The sequence below is a fragment of the Haliotis cracherodii genome, unplaced genomic scaffold (assembly GCF_022045235.1).
Source record: "Haliotis cracherodii isolate W230 unplaced genomic scaffold, xgHalCrac1.p SCAF_7, whole genome shotgun sequence".
Lineage (NCBI taxonomy): Eukaryota > Metazoa > Mollusca > Gastropoda > Lepetellida > Haliotidae > Haliotis > Haliotis cracherodii.
This window is the reverse complement of record NW_027266330.1, coordinates 24,912,675-24,929,272: the sequence shown is the minus strand read 5'-3', so window position 1 is coordinate 24,929,272 and position 16,598 is coordinate 24,912,675.

Genomic DNA, 16,598 nt, shown 5'->3' with positions numbered 1-16,598 from the left:
ACTGTGCACTTGGTTTTATGTCATCATCATTATGGTCAGGTTTAAGTAATACCTGTCAGGTGTACCTGGCTCATTACTGAGTTTTCACGTGAAAGTGTTAGTAACATTATTAAAGCGCCATTCATCAGTCATACTTCTGTTATTCTTGCAGGCAGTGACATAAGTTTTGATTAAGAAATTGTCAATGTCAGTAGCAATATAATCTACCTGGCAATGTTCTTCAAAGGTGGGGCGGTCGGGTAGCTTAGTGGTTAAAGCGTTCGCTCGTCACGCCGAAGACCCGGTTCGATTCCCGACATGGGTACAATGTGTGAAGCCCATTTCTGGTATCCTCCTCCGTGATTATTGCTGGAATATTGCTAAAAGCGGCGTAAAACCATACTCACTCACTCTTCAAAGGTAGGTTATACGTTCTTCTTTCGCAATGTGTTTTCTTCGACAATGCCATTTGAGCAAATGTTAAGCAAATAAAATACTTGACACTTTAACTGTAAAATTTGTGAATATATTTTTTTTCTTCTGTTTCTTCAAAAGTTTAGTCGCCAAACTTGTATGATACAATACATAGCCTATTTGTGTATCTGTGTCATCGAAATGCAGATACCTACGGTATAGGGTGTCCTTTGTCACGAGGACGAATCATGTCACTCGGGACAAACTCGTGCCATTCCGGGACAAGCCGAATGGAGACTCGTGACCCTCTTAGAGGTTTCCATATACGCGTATGAACACGAGAACTACTTCAGACAAGGACGACAACTCTTATTCTACCCGCGTCTTATAGTAAAATTAATGAAGGCGCTCTCTTATTCCTGTTTTAAAAGTAGTGAACGTCTCTCATATATAGATATATTCTTATGCACAAATGAATATTTGTCAAACCATTCAACCCCCTTCATTCTCATGTTTTACTTGAAAATTATACATTTTGAAATATGTGATTAAATTTAGACAAAGAAAACTGAAAGAGGAAGGTGATACCATCTATGTGATATTTTCTACACTAAGGCAAGAAGTTTGGTTTGTTAGTTTTTTAACGCCGCACTCAGCAATATTCCAACTATATGACGGCGGTCTGTACATAATCGAGTCTGGACCAGACAATCCAGTGATTAATATCAAGAGCATCGATCCACGCAATTGGTATCGATGACATGCATCAACCAAGTCAGCGAACCTGACCACCCGATCCCGTTAGTCGCCTATTACGACAAGCATAGTCGCCTTTTACAGCAAGCATGGGTTGCTGAAGACCTATTCTTCCCCGGATCTTCACGGGTCGCTACATCTAGTACATGTCTTTACTTAACGGACATAAAGTTTTGAAAGTCTGAGATCTTGTTTTGGGGTGATAATTATTATACCAAAAGATATGTTTAATAAGGGATTGTCATCTGATGGGGGTAACTGGGGGAAAAGGTGTCCTAAATAAAATTGTTGAATGTATTAATTATGCTTCATAATGTTGAAAAAAGAATTGGCTGCCACAAAAATGACATTGTTGCAATTTGTCCTTACGAAAAGCATAGTCGTCTTTTACGGCAAGCATGGGTTGCTGAAGACCTATTCTACCCGGATCTTCACGGGTCCTAAGGCAAGAAGTAAGCATCCCCGCCGGCACCAATGGTGCTACCCGTTTGCCTGTAGTGTCTTGATGCATGTGAGTCGGGAATTCTGTTCGGGTTGGCTTCATAAAGAAGGGAATCTGGCCAAGATTCAATAGCGGTCAAATAGCCGACTGATTTACCCACCTGACCTTGAAATAAAAGTGACCAATCAGTGAACCCGCCTCATCTGTTGCATATTTAGATCTCTGCATAACGCTTCACACTGGCAAGGACATCTCAAGAATACTCTATGACAAGAGGGATTTCAACTTAGATTTGAAAGAGCGTTACATGACTCTTGCTCAAAAGTTAAAATCAGAGTAAAAACATTCAAGGCCTCAGTAAAGCTTTCAATAAGCTTTATCGGGTAGCCTAGTGGTTAAAGCGTTCGCTCGTCACGCTCGTCACGCCGAAAACCCGGGTTCGATTCCCGACATGGGTACAATGTCCCCCGCCGTGATATTGCTGGAATATTGCTAAAAGCGGCGTTAAACCATACTCATTCACTCACTCAATAAGCTATATGGTCCACATGGTGCCAATTTCCAATTTTGACGCATCAATGACAAAAATGATGACCGATTTAATGCCCTATTTGACTTGTATTATGTGTTGTACCGTGATGTGTTTTTTCAGGTGAGCGCTTGCCTTGGCTTGCCATGTGTTTGTGACGGGTGCCACTGGTGAGGCAGGGTAATTTCACCTTTTCCGCGAACACAAGGTATCATCACTATTTCATAGTAATCCATACAAACATGCATAATTGTTTAATTTGAAGTTTACACGAAATACGGCTTTTCCATTGGATGAAAGGTCGGTCACATGACCGCGAAATTGACGTTCATAAGTGTATGAACGACACATCTTTTGACGTTACCATCTAGAATGTTGTCAACAACTACTAAATTTTTTCTAGAACAAATGTGTCTTGTATTGATACCAACATTGTCAATTATCACTGAAGTCACAGACTGAAACACTTGGTGTGACAGTGGTACTGGGTTAGGATAAGATCAGGCTACCTTTCCTTCATAGTTTCGTTTACATTTTAACCTGAACATCCCCGTTAAGCAATTCCCCTTTATATCCCTATTTAACTTTTTCCCTTCACAGCCCCGTTGAAGGTTTACCCTTTATATCCCTTTTTAAGTTTTTCCCTTCACAGCCCCGTTAAGCGTTTCCCCTTTTTATCCCTATTTAAGTTTTTCCCTTCACAGCCCCGTTAAGCGTTCCCCCTTTACATCCCTCTTTAAGTTTTTCCCTTCACAGCCCCGTTAAGCGTTTCCCCTTTATATCCCTATTAAAGTTTTTCCCTTCACAGCCCCGTTGAAGGTTTACCCTTTATATCCCTATTTAAGTTTTTCCCTGCACAGCTCCGTTAAGCGTTTCCCCTTTACATCCCTCTTTAAGTTTTTCCCTTCACAGACCCGTTGAAGGTTTCCCCTTTATATCCCTATTTAAGTTTTTCCCTTCACAGCCCCGTTAAGCGTTTCCCCTTTACATCCCTATTTAAGTTTTTCCCTTTACAGGTCCGTTGAAGGTTTCCCCTTTACATCCCTCTTTAAGTTTTTCCCTTCACAGCCCCGTTGAAGGTTTCCCCTTTACATCCCTCTTTAAGTTTTTCCCTTCACAGCCCCGTTGAAGGTTTCCCCTTTACATCCCTCTTTAAGTTTTTCCCTTCACAGCCCCGTTGAAGGTTTCCCCTTTACATCCCTCTTTAAGTTTTTCCCTTCACAGCCCCGTTAAGCGTTTCCCCTTTATATCCCTATTTAAGTTTTTCCCTGCACAGCCCCGTTGAAGATTTACCCTTTACATCCTTATTTAAGTTTTTCCCTTCACAGCTCCGTTTATTTTTTTCCCTTCACAGTCTCGTTTAAGTTTCCTGTCCACCTCCTCCTCCCTTTACAACCTCAACAGATGAACTCGCTCAACGTAAGAAGTTTGACATTCTTTGACATTTTTCATGTTATTTTTCAAAACACGAATGACAAGAAAGTTTTATTGAATTTTGTATTTTTTGACTGATTTTCCCTCAGAGGCCCTGGGAATAAACAAAGGTCAAATGTGCACAAGAAATATTAATATTTTCAAAATATGAGCCAAAGTGCTCAACCATTTCAACAACAAAAGTTAGGACTGTCACTGCCATGTTTGAGAGAGTCCTACTATTTATGGGGACGAAGGCCTTATAACACCGTATACTGATAACGGAGTGTATCGATTAGCTGTTGGGCGAGTTACGCGTATCTTTGACACCCTGCACTGATGTCGTCACTTACTTGTGGGGGGCAATCACACGACTGCAGGTATTGGGATGATGGTAGAACTGACGAGAGAGTTGAGAGATTAGTACAAAAATAAGTGGTAAGTAATTTTATCCCTTGAATATTTCTGGTTTAATAGTATTGTTGTAAACTAATTAATGGCAATTACTGTTATATTGTTTGTCCTTTAACTGTTAAGTTGTAACATTAAAGATATCTTTCGAGTATAATTTCAATATTTTTGAGATGACGTTTATCTCAAGCTGACTGGACATAGATGTAGACATAATGTAAATCACACGCGCTTTCCAAGGCTTATTGGAAGAGCAGTGTGATTGAGAAGACTCTGTCCTGTGTTATATTGCCAAATGTTGATGAGGTAGAAACGCACAGTTTGCTCTGTTTGGTGGAAGTGTATCTTCATCGTTTTATATTTATGACTAAGATTGAATTGACATTTATTTTCCTTTCATGAGTTCCTGGATGTAACAATGCTCACATAGTCACCTAATAAAATATGTTGGAAGGGGACTTGGAGTAAATTAAACAAATTATACAAGGGGATTCAATATTTTCCAAAGAAATAATGTCAAATATCTGCCGAGATAGATTTGGTATGGTCTTAAAATGCTTGAATACTGCTTAAAGCGACAAAACCCTTCTTCAAAGTGTTGGGACAACTTCTATGTTTGTTTGTTGTACCCAACTGTCTGACATCATCTGGGCATGCTGTGGATGAGGGTTCTTGTAGATGATAGTCTTTGGGATCCAGAGCCGACCGCCTCCGTGGTCTAGTGGTAGAGCGTCCGCCCGAAGAGCGGAAGGTCCGGGGTTTCATCCCCGACCGCGTCATACCAAAAGACGTTTAAAGATGGTACTTGTTGTTACCCTGTCTGGCGCTCGACATTAATGGGTTAAAACAAGGACTGGTCGGATCGGAGTCAGTATACTGTGTCTGAGTGGGGTATTCATGTTAAACTGCGGCATGGTATCTCAGTGAGCTAGGACTATAAATGGGCATCGGTCCGGACTAGTACAAGCAGCCGCACAAACACACACACGTACATGCACGTCGCTATATAAGTGCAATAATCTTGAACGCGCGTTAAACCCCATTTCACCTCACCTCACCTCACCAGAGCCACCCGTCTTCCAGAGCTTTGAAGAGTTGTTCCAGGTTGTGAAGCGCTGCTGTTCTTCGACGTACACGACGTCCAGGGTGCCATTGCACAAAACAACTGTCGCACTACGACTGTCGTAAGTCTATGTTAAGATGTGGGAGTTACGATCACCTTAGCGCTAAGATCATTTTGTACAACGGTACCCTGGTTCATTCCATAGATGTTTTATTGACTTAAGGTCAGAGTTTGTGTGTTTGTTTGATTGTTTGATTGTTGTTCAACGCCGCACTCAGTAATATTCCAGCTTTATGACGGCGGTCTGTAAATACTAGCCGGACCAGACAATCCATTGATTGACATCATGAGCATTCATCCACGCAATTGGGATACGATGACATGCATCAACCAAGTCAGCGAGCCTGACTACCCGATCCCGTTAGTTGCTGAAGACCTAACGTCTTTGTCACAATACAGTAACAGGCAATGCCACTCGTGGCATCCGCTGAAAATACAATCAAAAGGTCTCTATTTTTATAATATATATACTTTTATTTTCCGCACTCTGTTGCAATAAGTATCAGTAAAAGTGGAATAAATCATGGATTTCGAGAAGGAACGTTCCCGAGACAGAGTAACTGATTAAGTGTCTTTTGTCACAAAATCTATCATGAAAGGAAAGCGGCAATCAATGACTGCTCGTGTAAAACGTCACCTCAGTGACAACGGTATTAAATCAAACGAACCTTGACAGATGAGAAACTGTTGTAATTCATCGTTTTGTCATGAGTGAGTGAGTGAGTGAGTATGGTTTTACGCCGCTTTTAGCAATATTCCAGCAATATCACGGCGGGGGACACCAGAAATGGGCTTCACACATTGTACCCATGTCAGGAATCGAACCCGGGTCTTCGGCGTGACGAGCGAACGCTTTAACCCCTAGGCTACCCGACCGTTCCTCGTTTTGTCATGAATGTTCATGGACAGTGCAACTGCATTGTTTGCTAGGCATGTCGTATAAGTTAACGGATGACAAAGAAGACACAATATATGGATATCAACTTTAATATTCAGCAATAGACGTTTCGGTATGGAGCATTATGCCGTTGTCAGGGGTACAATCAGGAAGTCACCCGGGAGTTATGTCATGTCAGATTTATTACAGCGATTGTCTTGTTTTTACTGCTCGCTTTGTGATAGCTATTTAGGTCAGGTTCTCACAGCTCAGAGTCATGACGTTTGTGTTTGTTTTTTAAGTCACACATGATCTGATGAAAATGAAGTAAGCCTTATGGTTGTAAGTGTATCGTGTCTGTCAGTCGCTCCGCTATATGGGGGTTGTGTCAGGTTCTGGATTTGATATTTATCAAAATTGGTTTGGTTTATATTGGCTGTATTATCAATAAGAGAGGTGAGTGAGTGAGTTTGGTTTTACGCCAATTTTAGCAATATTCCAGCAATATCAAGAAGGGGGACACCAGAAATGGGCTTCACACATTGTACCCATGTCGGGATTCGAACCCGGGTCTTCGGCGTGACGAGCGAACGCTTTAACCACTAGTTTACCCGACCGCCCCCATTAAGAGAGGTGATTGTAATGTGAAATACGGGCCTATTTTGCCATAATTGTGTATTTCTTTCATTTGTACGGTTTTGGTTTGGTTGGTTTGATGTGTTGTTGACGGCGGTCTGTAAATAATCGAGTCTGGACCAGACAATCCGGTGATTAATATCATGAGCATCGATCCACCCGATTGGGATCGATGAAATGCATCAAGTCAGCGAGCCTGACCACCCGATCCAGTTAGTCGCCTCTTAAGACAAGCAAAGTCGCCTTTTATGGCAAGCATGGGTTGCTGAAGACCTATTCTACCCCGGGCTTCACGGGTTTCATTTGCACGGACTTCTAGCAGCACGTGGCTCCTTTTTTCACGCACCATGTCCCGTGTGGTTTTCGTCTCCAGTTGTTCACCGACAAAAAAAAACGCTAATACCGTACATGTTAGTTAATATATTAAGACTTACTCATATTCAAGGATAATTAGATTGGTTCGATGCACAAACGAACATACTGTACATGTTATGTTTTGTGAACCGACGCTCATGAACGCATCACATGTGACGTCATAGATCTATGACTCGAGATGTAACATTTGTCTCGTGCAGCATATCGTGATCAGAACACAGACACTGTGGTAACACTTGACTGACTGTTAGTTTTGTCATTAAGTGGTACACATTGGAAACATTCCTTCTTAACGTACATACTTCTCTATATGTTTCTATGATTCGCGTTTCTTTTGGCGATGGGTATACATTTAGGTATTGAAAGCGACGCTGAGGGGAACGGGGATGATGAGATACATTGTACGTCAGTTGTGTAAACCTCGACAGATGCTGAATTTGTCAAGAGATGGGTTAATGGTTCCAATCGTTTGTGGCGAAAACATGAAGAAGGGTTGCGAATGACGTGTCTTTAGTCTTATCAATCAAATCCATTGTGATATTTACCTCTGTAAATTTGGAAAATGGTGACCGACTGAACCTTTCACTGAATGAAGCATCTGTCTGTGACATTCGCGTCAATAGTTCGAGCCAAAAGAGTTTTAGGGACTCTAAGGGAATATCTGTGGAAAGGTATTCTGAAAGAACCCGTATGTGTAAGTCCACTGTGAACTTCACCTTACACTGCTGCAGTTCCAACTACAATTCTTGACAATCCACTTAAACAGTCGACTCTTATTATTTCTGAGTTTGTATATGTCAATCACAAGATTCAGATTCAAACCAACGTAAATCCAACTGTTACTTCTCAAGTCAACACTTTACAATTAGCCAGTCCCATCATTGGTACCCTGTAGCCGTAGAATTTCTTCTCAGTAAAATTGTGCAGTTAAGTTGCCCTGGGTGTCGTTGTTCAAAACAACCTCAGCACTACGACAGTCGTAAGTCTGTGTTAAGGTATGGTTGTGACGAGCAGCTTAGCGCTAAGATCGCTTTGTACAACGGCACCCTGTACAATAACCAGTCCAGCCCACATCATCACACCACTTCCGTCGAATCTATCGACTTCCTTAATGCATGACTTCTTCCATCCGCACGACGAAGCAGAAATGTCACAACACAGCTCTCCATGGCATGTAAGGACATACTCTGTTGATCTGACACCACTGACGTATCCTACGGTAACCTGGTGTGACGGATTCTGTAGAGGTTGATGTGGTGGTCCTGGTCGGGCGGATGTTGTAGAATGTGGTGTGGTGGTCCTTGTATGGCGGATGCTGAAGATCTTGATGTGGCGGTCCTTTTCCTTATACGTGGAAGTAGCAGTCCTGGGCTATGATGGTCACAGGTTGTCGACCGGATCTTCGTCACTTGTTGTACCTTGGTGTCGGTACCAACTCCAGAGTCAGGTAATAGTGCTTGGGGATAAATGAAGAGCCCCACGATCGACCTTGATTCACCTGTTTCAACCGATAGCAAAGTTTTTTTCTACTTCAGTCAGTCGCGGCAGGTGTTTACTGTTATGTGTCGTCCAGATATAGAGGACAGGAAACACAGCGCCCTGCACTTTTTAAGGCCTTGTTTTCATGTTTCGTTTGCAGATTACGTGCGTTTTGGCGCCGTTACGAAGACGACATACAGGCAAACACCGTTGTGACGAGGTTGAAGGGACCTACGTAAATACTTCGAGTTATCTGAGGTTCGACACAACCGAACATGATGAATAAAGAAGGAATAGGCAGGGACCATGCTTTTTCTTCGAGACAATCGTAAGTTCGACACATCATACACAACGGAACACATTATATCCAATATTTTTGTATTTCAATGTGTAGAAATCTGACATATGTTAAGGAGGATAATTCATTTTGCGTTTAATGTTTGTTGAGTGTATTCAGAATAGCCTACTGGAAACTCAATATTACGGATATCCATGTTGTAACATTCATTCACTCGTTATTCAACGTAGCTCGTTAGTTATTCTCTATGCAATGCATGATTTCGCAGCCAAGACGTCAGAACATGCATCGCCACGTTTTGCAAATGAGAGCATATTCCCTTGGATCAAATAGACTGTCGTTTTAAGTGTTGTCGTTATTAATGCTAGTTGATGTATTAATGTGCCTTCAAGTCATTGTAATCCTATTTTGGTGTTGCTTAAAGGTAATTGTAACAATCATTTGTAACCTTCAAACTAGGGCAAAACTGGATATCAATAATGATACTTCAGATGTTTCTTAATTAATTGATTTTGTGGCTTTGGTATTATAAGTCTATTTTACACTTGTTTTATTTTTTATCACTGAGCGCATGTCTTAACCCCTGGTGTTTTATTTCTCGACATCCATGAAGTTAACATTGATCAAGATGAGTTTCGAGAGTTATGTTCTTGAATTTGTCACTTCCATTTTGTTTGGACTGATATTGTTTAAACCCTTGTTTTAGAGCTCAGTTTCTTCCATCCCCTTTTCAAACTAAACACCAAAACATTTGTGTGTTATGTACGAGGCGATTCGTGTGGAAAATCGGAATAAGTTATTTTATCTTCTTTTGACGAACAGTATACATCGAAACATTTTCTAAGTGCCTCAAAGTTCATACGATTATGTTAAGTCATCTGTTGTGTTTGAGCAGGCAAGAAAACTATGTGAATATATTTGATTGCTCTTCCGGTTTCAGACAGGGATGTAAATTTAGCTCTGTCTTTTCTCAACATTTATCAAATAATATATAAAATACATATAATCACACAACTCTTATATAAATAGCATTATGTCGTCAGAACTGACTTGCCTTTGCATGTGTTTGTGACGGGTGCCACCGGTGGGGCAGGATACGCTGACCTTTTCGCGAACACCTGGTGTCATCACAATCCGATAATGATCCATAAACACGTGCTCATGATATTGTCGGAATTGTACACTGTGTTTTGGGCAGAGATTCTTTCTTTTCAGATATAAGTCAGTATTTTATTCGCTAACAGTTAACATAAGGCTGTAAAATAAAACATTTCATTGCACAGTTTCACTGGTTTGGATGAATCGGTTTTTCAATAGGAAAATGAAACTGTTGGTGGTTCCTGAAATTTGTAATCGTGTGGGACAGTTGTGAAAGTGATCTTTTTCTGAGAATGCTACTTATACTTATGTTATCAATTCCATTGTTTGCATATTTCAAAGTCGTCCTTTGCCTGATTTAGTGGCCATTTGAAAGTAATATCAAGAACTATACCCTCATGTCAATATTGTTTGTGACCCGTGAAGATCCGGGATAGAATAGGTCTTCAGCAACCCATGCGTGCCGTAAAAAGCGATTATGCTTCTCGTAAGAGGCGACTAACGGGATCGGTTGGTCAGGCTCGCTGCCTTGGTTGATGCATGTCATCGATCCCAATTACAGGCTCATGATATTAATCACTGGATTGTCTGGTCCAGACTCGATTATTTACAGACCGCCGTCATATAGTTGGAATATTGCTGAGTGCGGCGTTAAACAACTAACCAACCAACCAACCAATATTGTTTGTAGACCCATCCATCAGTAAACGTTGCTGAAGTCGTTTATTTTCTTTCAATGACACAGAGTGAAGTCTTGTTCTTACTTTGTGCAGTCTCAATGTTTCCTAAATGAGGGGCAACACATCTTCCAAATGAATGATATCCTTTGGCCTTCGTTCTTTCTTGTGGTCATGGTTCCGTCGACATGTGTCATTGTACATACACTGATATCCCTTACATAAGGATTATAATCTGTTGATTTGGAATTAAGGTGAATCATGTTTGTAAGTACAAAAACAATTACTTATGGGAAACAGTCAAGAGTTTCGGCGCAGGATACCAAGGTATAAGTGTATGTAAAATAATGAAAAGAAATAGTCTTGTTTTCATGAGACCTATTTGAATAATACCACTCCCTTAGATTTGGACCGCAGTATCCTTCACAGGACTTCTGTTTAACGCTCTGGAGATAATCATTTAATCTTTGAATATTGGTCCAAAAGTTGTTTAGCTTATACAAGTAAGCCATGGCAGTTCGGCAGTGAGAGAGTGAGTGTGTGAGTGAGTTTTTCCTAACTCCAATTTGAACAGTATTTGTCTTAATGCTGCAACGTTTTATAACTGAATCGAATAAGTTGTTCGGTAGCATATAACCTGAAAATCAGAGCAATATAAAACCACGGTGTACCGCTAGGTGAAATGTGATCGCCAGAAATAGATTAAAGAAGCATATAGTCCTTAATATAGTTTTCTCCATACATATCAGGGGAAGCCGAGTAGCCTATTGGCTAAAGCGTTCGCTGGTCACGCCGAAGACCCGAGATCGATTCCCGACATGGCTACAATTGCTGGAATATTGCTAAAAGCGACGTAAAACCATACTCACTCACTCATCCATATCAGTAAATGATTATTTATCTGTATGTACTGGATTTCGTAATGCTGCCATTGATCATTTACCTGTTTGAAGTATTTTATCTTTAGTTACTCCCCTTCATTAATCATCGGGGCGGTCGGGTAGCCTAGGGGTTAAAGCGTTCGCTCGTCACGCCGAACACCCGGGCTCGATTCCCTACATGGGCACAATGTGCGAAGTCCATTTCTGGTGTCCCCTGACGTGATATTGCTGGAAAATTGCTAAAAGCGGCGTAAAACCATACTCACTCACTTAGTCAATCATCAATCACAACAGTGAACGAGGATACATCTTGTCATTGTTTTACATAGCGTGTATTTCTGTTTCAGACATGGCGTCTCCACAATGGGCTCGAAGGAACGACTTCGACAGAATTTTGAATACATATTACATCATTTGGATATTTCAATCATTGACTACTTATTCCAAGAACACGTTTTGGAATTATGCGACTACCAAGCAATATTAACATTCAAAGCAGATATCAAGGAAGAATGCAGGCAGCTTTTGTTGATTATGATGAGAAAAAGTGATGCTAAGTTCGAAATATTTTTTGATAGTCTTTACACCCGAGGTGGAATTGTCAAGAAAGACCTGAGAGAAGTTCCTCAAGAAAACACAGGTAAAAAGAAACGTGCTTGTTTTTTGTTCTGATCGAATGTAGCACATACTTTTAAATTTCAAGAAATTTGAGATCTATTCGTACAATGAGTGAGTGGGTGAGTGTGGTTTTACGCCGCTTTTAGCAATATTCCAGCAATATCACGGCGGGGTACACCAGAAATGGGCTTCACACATTGTACCCATGTCGGGAATAGAACCCGGGTCTTCGGCGTGACGAGCGAACGCTTTAACCACTAGGCTACCCGACCGCCCCTATTCGTACACTGGAAGCTTATAATTAGAAAAATCAGTATTTCTGGCCGTCGATGATGCTCATTATCTATGCAGGTTCCCCTCGAATAGAAAGAATGGGGTGCATCTTCCGTTGGGGACATGGTGAGTATTTGATATTTGGTAATTCAATGTATATTTTATCGTTTGGTCGTCCATCAATTACAGCTAATGCGGAACTGTAATGATTAATACAGTAAACTACGTATATAACGAACACGCTTATAACGAACTGACGGATATAACGAACTTACTTTTTTGTCAATAAAATTTGCTGTAGTTATGCTGTATATATGCATATAACGAACTACGGTTTTAACGAACTAAAATTAGTGGTCCCCTTGAGTTCGTTATAACCGTAGTTTAAATAGGTTTTTATGGATACCACTGACAAAAAGTTTAAAATATTAGATAACAATAGCTTTAGTTACATATAAATGCAATGCAACGAAGTTTAACTAAACTGTTTGTTTATAGGGAATTCAAATTCACGGAGAAAAGAGGACACACGTGGAAACTTCACAACAAAATCTTCGTTTGTATACATATCAATAATTACTAAATCATGCATTCGAAAATGCTTCCCTTCATGAGGATTATCTCAGTATAGTTTTATTCAAGAGTTAGTAAGAGGTAATGAACTGGATAATATTATATTATAAACAGGTGTCACTTCTACAGTCTTGTGATATGGCTTTAAATTTAAAACTGCATGTCTAATGTTAAAAAATTGTACATTATCACCCATAAACATAACATCCTTCTTTGGACAAAGTTTGTTGAAACCGTCTCAATGTGTGTCTAACCTTAGATTCATGCATACAAATATTAGCCTTTGCGGATGTAAATGAAGCACCAAGTTCTCGCCATGTGTATAAGCATTTGTTTGTGTCATGTTATTCCTTGATCTTCGACAGAAAACTTTCTGTTTTCAGCATCGCCTTTTATTTATCGTGAGCCTAGACGACAACATTATGTAGCATGTAAGTAAATCCAAATTGAATAGTACGACCGTTATATTGAAGTAGCATCTGGTTCGTTGTTGCTGCATCATATATACTTATCAAACGATTACATTAAACATTATATTGCAGCAAATTCATTATCCAAAAATGTCACCTATCCTTTGGGTCGATAAATGAAGATATATTTATTCAATTTTCTGTCTTGACCCAGAAAAAAATAGAACGAATTATATTTTGAAAGAAAAATCCCAAATTTGCAAATGAAGAAGCGTCATCATTAGTCATATGAATGAGTGAGTGAGTATAGTTTAACGCCGCTCCTGGCAAAACTCCAGCAATATCACGGCGGGGGACACCAGAAATGGACTTCACACATTGTACCCATGTCGGGAATCGAACCCGGGTCTTCGGCGTGACGAGCGAACGCTTTAACCACTAGGCTACCCGACCGCCCCCATTAGTCATATGAACGTATGTATAGTGTAGTGTATTTGATCCACTGATGACAAAAGATATTTTGATTTACAGACTATTTTTGTTAATAGACGGCAAACAAGATTTCCCAAGTGCACGCAGTATATGATTCATCTCTTTAATTGTAGGTCCTATACTTTATATGCACGCTGACCGGGCCAACCGACATCATTGCCATGTAACTCAAGACTGCAATCTGGTGAACCGGCCAACACGACAATGGAGCTGGGGCCGGCTGATGCAGTACCGTGGCACCATCAGTACCTACAGCCTCAATCATGAAAGTGATGTTGTTCAATACTGGGAGACACTTTCTGTTGTGAGGATGGGTAGAGGTGTGTTGGAATCAGGCGATTCTATCTTGGAGATGGGTATTGCAGAGGAAGGTTCTGTAGACAGTAACTACCATATCAGATGTAAGCCCCGATACTGGTGTGTCAGTGTGAGCTCCTGCAACTTACATCGACCAGTGATGTGTGCATCCATTTGGCAAGAGGGGAGGCAGGATGTGTGCCAAACTATCAGAATGCATCACTCGCCCGGGACAGAGACTACCCTGCACTATGGTATTGCAGTGGATATATGGAGAGGGAGGATCGTCTTTATCGATGTAGCCACAGGGGTTGTTTTAGCCAAGCTGGATACGCAGTTTCGAGAAAGTCTTTTCCCTATGTTTGGCATATCCGCACGTCAACATTACTGTGCCGTGACGATGACACTGATCAGCGGGAAAGACATCAACTTGACGAACAGGAAGCGACGGCTCATCTGTGATGCAATGTCTCATTGACAAACCACACTATCAGACATGCGAAATGATCTTTATAGAGTTGGCCATGCGCAGGGTGCCATATACGGCGATATCGACGCACTTAACGTTAAAGTTGAACTTGTAGAGACAAGGCTCTGAGATAAACAGGATGAATCGTTTGATAGCTGTAAAGACAGAATTTCTCTATCCTTAACGATCAGGGGCGGTCGGGTAGCCTAGTGGTTAAAGCGTTCGCTCGTCACGCTGAAGACCCGGGTTCGATCCCCGACATGGGTACAATGTGTGAAACCCATTTCTGGTGTACCCCGCCGTGATATTGCTGGAATATTGATAAAGAACGGTAAGCTGATTATGAGGCCGGGGACTCCTGAAAACAACTCAAGACTAAACTCAAGCCGAAGGTACCCCCGGGCTAGACCAGCGCCCTTGTGCTCCTGTGACACTACCTGGCTGCGGTGATACGATGGATAATAGCTAGGTGCCCATAACTTTGAATACTTATCACTGCAAAACATGCCAGTGTCCCTTCAGACTTCAAACTTTTACCTTGGTATATTGAAGGCTTTGCAGCAAAAATAAGATTCTGAATTTATGGAAAATATATAAACGTTCGAAATAATATTTTTTTATGCCTAGTCGAAACTTTCATTGACAAAGAAGAAGCCATACCTCAGCTCTCTACTTATGGTATGTCTATCGCTAAAGGCCATAGGCTAGCTAAGGCTGGTTGACATTCCGGAGGTGTAATCTTGTTGCTGAAGAACACAATAACTACATACTGCTACAAAAATAACATTTAACATTGATAACGTTGTATGCTTAAAGACTGATAAAACACTTTGTGGTAGCAGAGTTATTTTACTGTTTGGAATGTATGCCCTATCGATTCAACACTGTGTGTGGCAACTGGTAAGACAACGGCTATAGAGAAAGTTGACCAGTGGCTGACTGAGCATGCTGACCACGACCGTGAGATCATATACGGGGACCTGAACACTCGTGTAGGTGGGGGCAATAACCCACCAGAGACACACACCAACCAGGCCTCGTTACCACGGCCTTTCCCGAGGAACAGTCACCTCCTATTAATCATAGACAGCCCCTTCGGGCATGAGCTTCTTGAGCTATGTTTTACCCATAATTTGTACATATTTAATGGTAGACCATGTGGTGATATGGAAGGGGGGTAGACCTATATATCTCAACAAGGGTGCAGTGTCGTCAGTTATTTTATTGGTTCCGTTGATGTACATACGTTTTGTCATGAATTTCATATGGAATGTACGGTCGATTCCAAGTATTGACGCTATTTTTAAAATTTCCTTCTGACCATAATTCAAAAATTCAAATGCCGAGAATCCAGAAAAAATGGTGTAAATACAGATGGGATGTGAACAAGGCTACATTATTTTTAGATACTCTTAGTAATTCGTCCCCTTCTATTAAAAAGTAGACCCGTGAAGATCCGGGGTAGAATAGGTCTTCAGCAACCCATGGTTGCCGTAAAAGGCGACTATGCTTGTCGTGAGAGGCGACTAACGGGATCGTGTGGTCAGACTCGCTGACTTGGTTGATGCATGTCATCGATCCCAATTCGATGCTCATGTTGTCAATCACTGGCTGGTCTGGTCCAGACACGATTACTTACAGACCGCCGTCATATAGCTGGAGTATTACTGAGTGCGGCGTTAAACAACAAACAAACAAACAAATATTAAAAAAGTGATAAGTATATTAGAAACTAATATGTTTGTAAATATTATTCTCAATGCAGCTGAATGTTTGCAGTTGTTAATAGAAACAAGCCACCGATAGATTTTATAATTTGGACTGTCAACGGGCTAAACGAGAAGCTAGATGTCATCGGAGGCAATTCCGTCAAAAAAAATCAAATGAAAGTAAACTAATTTATTGTCACAGAAGAAATAAATACAAACATAGTATCAAGCAAAGTATCAAAATCCAATTATCAGCATATAAAAAGAAAAATACTTAAATCATGTGTTAAGGACTCATCTGTTTTGGAAAGAATTAAGAAGTTTATCAGGCCCGTGAGACCGGGGTAATAAACTGATAAAAAACCTACT